We start from the raw sequence: 9,486 nt of genomic DNA, 5'->3' as shown, positions 1-9,486 counted from the left end.
AGAGTCACACAGTCTGTGCCTGTATTTAGTTCATGCTAGTGAGGGCTGAGAATCCACTCTCACATAGGTACGTGGTTGCAAAGGGCATCAGTGTCTTAACAGCGTGATTTGTCAAGGCAAGAAACTGAGCGCTATCCAGAAATCTGGCAGTGGCTTCTGATTAAATTTAATTTTCACAGAACCACTTGTTGCAATTTCGATGAGGCTCTCTTGTTCAGATATTGGTAAGTGGACTGGAGGCAGGGCATGAAAGGGATAACGAATCCAGTTGTTTGTGTCATCTGTTTTGGGAAAGTACCTGCATAATTGCGCACCCAACTCACTCAGGTGTGTCGCTATATCACATTTGACATTGTCTGTAAGCTTGAGTTCATTTGCACACAAAAGAATGATGGAAAGACCTGTGTTTTGTCCTTGTTAATGCAGACAGAGAAGAGCTCCAACTTCTTAATCATAGCCTCAATTTTGTCCCACACATTGAATATAGTAGCGGAGAGTCCCTGTAATCCTAGATACAGATCATTCAGGCGGGAAAAAAGATCACCCAGATAGGCCAGTCGTGTGAGAAACTTTTCATCATGCAAGCTGTCAGACAAGTGAAAATTATGTTCAGTAAAGAAAACTTTAAGCTTGTCTCTCAATTCAAAGAAATGTCTCAGTACTTTGCCCCTTGATAACCAGCGCATTTCTGTTTCTTGTAAAAGTGTTACATGGTCGCTGCCCATATCATTGTATAGTGCAGAAAATGCACAAGAATTCATTCACATTTTAGCAGACGCTCTTATCCAGAGCGACTTACAGTAGTGAATGCATACATTTTTTTTGTACTGGCCCCCCGTGGGAATCGAACCCACAACCCTGGCGTTGCTAACACCATGCTCTACCAACTGAGCTACAGGGAAGCCATTCAGGGGCCTTGCTTTAACAAAGTTAACAATTTTCAACCTGTAGTGTCCAAAACATCTTTCAAGCTGTCAGGCATTCCCTTGGCAGCAAGAGCCTCTCAGTGGATGCTGCAGTGTACCCAAGTGGCGTTGGGAGCAACTGCTTGCACGCGCGTTACCGCTCCACTATGTCTCCCTGTCATGGCTTTTGCGCCATCAGTACAGATACCAACACATCTTGACCACCAAAGTACATTTGATGCCACAAAGCTTTCCAGTACTTCAAAAATATCCTCTCATGTTGTCCTGGTTTCTAGTGGTTTGCATAAGAGGATGTCTTCCTTAATTGACCCCCCCCCCCATAAACGTAACGGACATATACCAGGAGCTGTGCCAGGCCCGCCACGTCTGTTGACTCATCCAGCTGTAATGCATAGAATTCACTGGCTTGTATGCGAAGCAGTAATTGTTTCAAAACATCTCCTGCCATGTCACTGATGCGTCGTGAAACAGTTTTGTTTGATGAAGGCATTGTCTGCATAGTTTTTTTGGCCTTTTCCCCCAGCATTGTCCCAGCCATATCTGCGGCAGCAGGAAGAATTAAGTCCTCCACAATAGTATGGGGCTTGCCTGTCCTAAGCACTCGGTAGCTCACCATATAAGATGCTTCTAGCTCCTTCTTATCTGTTGCTTTTATACATGTCTTACGACTCCAAAGTCTGTATTCTCGCTCCAAAAACTCCAATACATTATTTTTTAAATTGTCATGTTTCGTTTCAAAATGACTGCACAAAGAGTGAAGGTTTGCCGTGAGAGTAACGGTTAATGTGATTGGATGTTAATTATTTGACTAGGCTACCTGTTTGACATTGTGTTGTTATTTTGCTGAACACTAGACGGTTTACAGTGCCTTGCAAAAGTATTCATCCCCCTTGGCATTTTTTCTATTTTTTTGCATTACAACCTGTAATTTAAATGGATTTTTATTTGGATTTCATGTAACGGACATACACAAAATAGTCCAAACCGGTGAAGTGAAATGAAAAAAAATTTGACAAAATAAAAAACGGAAAAGTGGTGCATACATATGTATTCACCCCCTTTGCTATGAAGCCCCTAAATAAGATCTGGTGCAACCAATTACCTTCAGAAGTCACATCATTATTTAAATAAATCCACCTGTGTGCAATCTAAGTGTCACATAATCTGTCACATGATCTCAGTATATATACACCTGTTCTGAAAGGCCCCAGATTCTACAACACCACTAAGGAAGGGGGCACCAACAAGCAAGCGGCACCACCAAGCAAGCGGCACCATGAAGACCAAGGAGCTCTCCAAACAGGTTGTGGAGAAGTACAAATCAGGGTTGGGTTATAAAACAATATCCGAAACTTAGAACATCCCACGGAGCACCATTAAATCCATTATTAAAAAATGGAAAGAATATGGCACCACAACAAACCTGCCAAGAGAGGGCCGCCCACCAAAACTAACAGACCAGTCAAGGAGGGCATTAATCAGAGAGGCAACAAAGAGATCAAAGATAACCCTGAAGGAGCTGCAAAGCTCCACAGCGGAGATTGGAGTATCTGTCCATAGGACCACTTTAAGCCGTACACTCCACAGAGCTGGGCTTTACGGAAGAGTGGCCAACAAAAAGCCAATGCTTAAAGAAAAAAATAAGCAAACACGTTTGGTGTTCGCCAAAAGGCATGCTGGAGACTCCACAAACATATGGAAGAAGGTACTCTTTTTGGCCATCAAGGAAAACCCTATGTCTGGCGCAAACCCAAGACCTTTCATCACCTGAACACCTTTCATCAAAGGAATTTGGTCTCTATCGGACCTTGAGAAGCTATGCTACCATAAATACAGAATCTTACGCATTCTAATAACCACCCATTCAGAAAAGGAAAATACAAGATATATATATTTGCTCTGAGCTGCGCTTCGATAGACAGATCAAAGATGGAAGACTGGTTTGCCCAGTAGAGATCGCCATTGTCCTTTGAAGAATATTTCTGGTCGTAGTCTTGTAGAGGGGATACGTTGAAGTAGCCTGTTGTTCTTAGGAGACTGTCTGTCCTTTCCTAGGCCACGTACGTTTACAGCTGTACCTGATAACTTGACGTCTTGTCATGTCCTGACCATAGAGAGCTCGTATTTTTCTATGGTAGAGTAGGTCAGGGCGTGACTGTGGGGGGTTTGTCTAGTTTATTTATTTTCTATGTTGTGTTCTAGGTAATTTTTTCTAGGTTGGGGTTTTCGTATGATTCCCAAATAGAGGCAGCTGGTCATTGTTGTCTCTAATTGGGGATCATATTTAAGTTGTTGTTTTTCCCACTAGTGTTTGTGGGAGATTATTTTGAGTTAGTGCATGTTGTACCTGTTTGTCACTGTTTGTTGTTTTTTTATAGTTTATTGTATGTATTGCAAAGTTTCACATATAAACAAAGATGTGGAACGATACGCACGCTGCACCTTGGTCTCATTCATATGACGGCCGTGACACGTCTAGGATGTATCACTTCTTCTTTAGTGAATAATAGTTCAAAGTTCATACCAAATTGCCATAATCAGCTCGTGCTTTATTCTGTCTGGTCTAGCCGAAATTCACCATTCCTGCGTGGTGATTGTCACCTCCACGTTGAAATGCGCCTTTCTAAACCTTCGGACAGCAGTCCTCACATTTCTGGAACTAAATGTTAATGATTGTTACAGGGGCTTTCATACTGGGGAGGAGAAGGGGCGTTTCATCCTTCTAACCAATATCTGTGCTCCCGTGGGTGGGGTTACTGATTGAGCATAAGTTTACTTATGAAACAATTCTCTCATTTAGAAGCTGAAGTCACATCTTCTCACAAATAGTTTCATGTTTAATCACATAAGTTTTGCAACGTTTTGATGTAAATATGATAACTAGAATGTGTGGACTTTCAAATATACAATTCTGTCATCCTATCATCAATAACAATCTACCAAAACAATGACTGATCTGACCCTCTGTGGTAACAAAGGCTTTCCAAAAGTCAATTCTGTAGAGTGGAGAGAGTGTTTTGGTATTTATGGTAGGTCATAAACAGGTGGGGGGGGAAAGTCAGGGCAAAGTCATGACACCACCTAGTGATGGCTATTTAACAGTCTGACGGCCTTGAGATAGAAGCTGTTTTTCAGTCTCTCAATCCCAGCTTTGATGCACCTGTACTGACCACGCCTTATGGATGATAATGGGGTGAACAGGCAGTGGTTCGGGCACTTGTTGTCCTTGATGATCTTTTTGGCCTTCCTGTGATATCGGGTGCTGTATGTGTCCTGGAGGGTAGATAGTTTGCCCCCGGTGAAGCATTGGGCAGACTGCACAACCCTCTGGAGAGCCCTGCAGTTACGGGCGGTACAGTTGCCGTACCAGGCGGTGATACAGCCCGACAGGATGCCCTCAATTGTGCATCTGTAAATGTTTGTGAGGGTTTTAGGTGCCAAGCCAAATTTCTTCAGCCTCCTGAGGTTGAGAGGAGCTGTTGCGCCTTCTTTACCACACTGTCTGTGTGGGTGGACCATTTCAGATCATCAGTGATGTGTACACTGAGGAACTTGAAGCCTTCCACCTTCTCCACTGCGATCCAGTCGATGTGGATAGGGGTATGCTCTCTCTGCTGTTTCCACTGTCAGCTCCGATGTTTTGTCGACATTCAGTGAGAGGTTATTTTTCTAGCACCACACTCCTGGGCCCCTCACCTCCTCCCTGTAGGATGTCTCGTCATTGTTGGTAACCAGGCCTAATACTCTTGTGTCGTCTGCAAACTTGTTGATTGAGTTGGAGGAGTGCGTGGCCACGCAGTCATGGGTGAACAGGGAGTACAGGAGCAGGTTGAGCACGCACCCTTGTGGGGCCCCTGTGTTGAAGATCAGCGAAGTGGAGGTGTTGTTTCCTACCTTCACCACCTGGAGCGACCCGCCAGGAAGTCCGGGACCCAGTTGCACAGGGCAAAGTTCAGACCCAGGGACTCGAGCTTAATGGTGAGCTTTGAGGGTACTATGGTGTTGAACGCTGAGCTATAGTCAATGAACAGCATTCTTAAATAGGTGTTCCTCTTGTCCAGATGGGATAGGGCAGTGTGCAGCGTGATGGCGATTGCATCATCTATGGATCTATTGGGGAGGTAATTAAATTGAAGTGGGTCTAGGGTGTCAGGTAAGGTAGAGGTGATATGATCCTTAACTAGCCTCTCAAAGCACTTCATGATGACAGAAGTGAGTGCTACGAGGCGATAGTCATACAGTTCTGTTACCTTTGCTTTCTTGGGTACAGGAACAATGGTGAACATCTTGAAGCGTGTGGGGACAGCACACTGGGATAGGGAGAGATTGAATATGTCCATAAACACTCCAGCCAGCTGGTCTGCACATGCTCTGAGGATGTGGCTAGAAATGCCATCTGGGCCAGCAGCCTTGTGAGGGTTAACACGCTTAAATGTCTTACTCACGTCGGCCACGGAGAAGGAGAGCCCACAGTCCTTGGTAGCGTGCTACGTCGGTGGCACTGTGTTATCCTCAAAGTGGGCGAAGCAGGTGTTTAGCTTGTCTGGAAGCAAGATGTGGCTGGTTTTCCCTTTGTAGTCCATGATTGTCTGTAGAGTCTGCCACATACATCTCGTAACTGAGCCGTTGAATTTTGATTCCACTTTGTCTCTATACTGACGTTTTGCCTGTTTGACTGCCTTACGGAGTTAATAACTACACTTTTTGTACTCTGCCATATTCCCAGTCACCTTGCCATGGTTATATGCGGTGGTTCGCGAATGCTGCCATTGAGCCATGGTTTCTGGTTAGGGTAGGTTTTAATAGTCACTGTGGGTACAACATCTCCTATACACTTCCTAATAAACTCAGTCACCGTATCTGTGAATTCGCCAATGTTATTCTTAGAGGCTACCCGGAACATATACCAGTCCGCGTGATCAAACAATCTTGAAGCGTGGATTCCGATTGGTCAGACCAGCATTGAATAGTCCTTAGCACAGGTACTTCCTGTTTGAGTTTCTGCCAATTGGAAGGGAGGAGCAAAATGGAGTAATGATCTGATTTGCCGAAGGGAGGGCGGGGGAGGGCCTTGTAGGCATCCCGGAAGTTGGAATAGCAGTGGTCGAGTGTTTCAACAGCGCGAGTACTACAGTAAGTGTGTTGATAGAACTTCGGCAGCGTTTTCCTCAAATTTGCTTTGTTAAAATCCCCAACTACAATAAGTGCGGCCCCAGGATATGTGGTTTTCAGTTTGCATAAAGTCCAGTGAAGTTCTTTGAGGGCCGTCGTGGTATTGGCTTGAGGGGGAATATACACGGCTGTGACTATAACCGAAGAGAATTATCTTGGGAGGTAATATGGTTGGCATTTGATTGTGAGGTATTCTAGGTTGGGTGAACAAAAGGGCTTGAGTTTCTGTATGTTATCACAATCACACCATGAGTGGTTAATTATGAAACATACACCACCGCCTTTCTTCTTCCCGGAGAGTTCTTTATTAAAACACGACAAATATAAAGGGAGAGAGGGTAGTGCACGTTGCTGAACTGTTACTGCAGACCAAAGCAATATGACCAATGAAAAGAGAGAGAGTGGAGAAATTTCTCAGAACAAGCCGGCTGCCTCTGGGGACCGGGTGCATCTAAAAGCGTATTTACTTGCGGGGGAGATTGTTAAGGGATTTAAATGTTTGAATGTAATGATTAAATAATTCTACCCTGAAACTTAACTATTAGGGATATGGTCTATATAACATGTGGAATGAGTAACTAAAGGGTTAAGCATAAGTCTAACTAGGTTGGACTAGGATAAGAGAGGAATGGGTGTCTGTGTGTTTAAGTAAATACCAAGAACTGTTAAACTGTGGTTGACCTGACCTAGCTAGAACTCTGAGGGTTTATGATATGGGAGGGAGTACCCCTCAAGGTTTCCCTAATCTCAGAGGAATGAAACTGTCGGCTGGGTAATGATCTACAGTGTTAAGGGGTCTGGGGCCTTAATGTTTGTGTGTATGTGTGTGCGTAAATAAGGAGTGGTATATAATCGATGTCTCTGTACAATGGACTTCAGAGCGCCCTCGTGAATAAACACTTCTGATTCTTGTAAGCTGGGCCTCCGTCTGTTTCATTCAACCGGAATCTTACACATTCTGGGTGGCAGACTGAGTATTTTAATTGAAGTTAACATTGAGAACATAATTCTCGTAACAGGGATCCAATCATAAAATTAGGAACTGAGTCACTGTGGTGCAAAGCCACATAAAGCCAGTAACTGCCTGTCGCTTTACAGTGGTGATTTTTGGTATATTATTGGAGGGGTCAAATTGACCTGTTTCTAATACGTGGGGTGGTCATGACCCCAGTCCCCCGTCCCCCTTCTCCTGTAAGTTATGCACCTGACAATTTCCACAGAAAATGTTACAAAAACACATTGACTATGCAATGTTTGGTATCAGAATGATGGCACAAAGAGCACAAACCGTCATTCTGGTACTAAACTTTGCATTTGAACTGTTCTTTAAGTAAATATGGTTTTGTAATAATGCTCTGTCAAAAAATGTTTTAAATAGTCCTTGTGCATACACTATAGTTGTATGGTTTGTTTAACTTTGTTGTCATTGGTTTTGGTTTGACATACAGTACCAGTCCAAAGTTTGGACACGCCTACTCACTCAAGTGTTTTTCTTAATTTTGACTATTTTCTACATTGTAGAATAATAGGAAAGACATCCAAAACTATGAAATAACACATATGGAATCATATAGTAACCAAAAAAATGTTAAACAAATCAAAATATAATTTATATTTGAGATTCTTCAAAGTAGCCACCCTTTTCAAAACTCACATACCGTTCACTATTATTCATGACAGAACAAGTTACATTCACCCCCTATTTTATGTGGAGGAAGTGATTAAGCAACCCATTTTATAGGTAGCATAATAGTAACAATTTTATATGGTTTCTGCTACAATCTCTTCCTCCGTCTCAATACACAAATCCCTGCCCGCCTCCAACCAATGATGCTAACATTCCAGCCAACCTAGTACAGGTGAAATCACACCAGTCATAGGCATTTCAAGACATCTTAATCAACTGTATTCCTCTCCCCCCACTGCAATGACATGAAAACACAGGACAAGTGAAAGCAGCATGGTGGATAACTACTGTGGATTTGCTTTCACCTTTCCAGTTCTTTCACATCTGATCCGATGGAGTAAAAAAGGTGTTGAGGAAGCCACTTTTGTCTATTTAGATGCACACGCTGTGAGCTGTGCCTCCTCTCATCCATCCATCCATCCATTAGCCACCCACACAGGCTAGCACTCGCTCCCTAATGACATCAGTGGTTCTCTCAGAGCGCAGCCACACCGTTAACATGCTCGCTTTCACAGCCCCACGACTCCTCCAACATCACCTCCAGCAACTCACAGCCAAACCACTGCAGTGAGGACTTATTACGGCTCAAATGGAGACATTAAAGAAGAGAACATTATCATTAGTATGGTTTCGCCTTGGATTTTGTATTGTGTCTCTATGAGTTCCCTGTTAATGGAATTAATATAGAAAGGGTTGCCTGAACTTGAGTGAGAATTTGGAATGGATGAGGGATACAATTCAAAGCTACTTGAGTGTTAACTCTCATATCCACCATGGAATGTCCCGCCATTGTATCACACGGTGGTGCAAAAAGTACACAATTGCCATACTTGAGTAAAAGTAAAGATACCGTAATAGAAAATGATTCAAGTAAAAGTGAAAGTCACCCAGTAAAGTATTACTTGAGTAAAAGTCTAAAAGTATTTGGTTTTAAATATACTTAAGTATCAACATTTTGTGTAATCGCTAAAAGTACAAATCTTGTCAAATTCCTTATATTATATTAAGCAAACTTTAAATAATGGATAGCAGGGGCACACTCCAACACTCAGACATAATTTACAAACAAAGCATTTGTGTTCAGTGAATCTGCTATCAGAGGCAGTATGGATGACCAGGGATGTTCTCTTTTTACACCATACATTTTCCCTCCCACTCATTACATTTTGTCAGGAAAATGGTTGAATTGGTCAAGTACTTTTGGGTGGGAGGAAAAATGTATGGAGTAAAAAGTACATTATTTTCTTAAGGAATGTAGTGAAGTAAAAGTAAAAATATAAATAGTAAAGTACAGATACCCAGTACATAAGTACTTTACACCACAGGTGTCACAGTGAAAGCCTTTACATAACAACAAATAGATTGTCATCCTTGGGTTTCTTGGTTAGTGGTTATGGTTAGCCCTCAATGGTTAGCCCTCCATCTCCCACCAATATTTGACTACACATCACTTTTGTGATCCAAACGGTGTTTTAGTTGTTCTTTCTCCAGGTGGTGTTTTGCTGCATTTCAGAGACAGCGTGAGTAAATGAAAGCAAAAGAGCAGAACAGAACCTGTGTAAAATGAATACAACACACCACGCCTGTGGTGTTGTGGCCTTTTTCTTTCATTTGTCAGCAGTGTCTGTGTACTTGTCTCATCAGTGGGCCTGTCTGGGCAGCAGAGGCTGGGGGTTCAGTCCTGATAGAGAGAGGTAGTGC

At 42.9% G+C, this 9,486-nt stretch overlaps 1 non-coding gene across 1 annotated transcript; it reads right to left on the bottom strand.

The window, feature by feature from the left end:
* Positions 1-829: 829 nt before the first annotated feature.
* Positions 830-904, bottom strand: trnaa-agc (transfer RNA alanine (anticodon AGC)). Its single transcript has one exon. It is a non-coding gene; the product is annotated as a tRNA-Ala (tRNA).
* Positions 905-9,486: the final 8,582 nt, after the last annotated feature.

The sequence above is a fragment of the Salmo trutta genome, chromosome 14 (assembly GCF_901001165.1).
Source record: "Salmo trutta chromosome 14, fSalTru1.1, whole genome shotgun sequence".
Lineage (NCBI taxonomy): Eukaryota > Metazoa > Chordata > Actinopteri > Salmoniformes > Salmonidae > Salmo > Salmo trutta.
The sequence above is the reverse complement of the archived record's forward strand: the minus strand, read 5'-3'. Positions and strand labels throughout refer to the sequence as shown.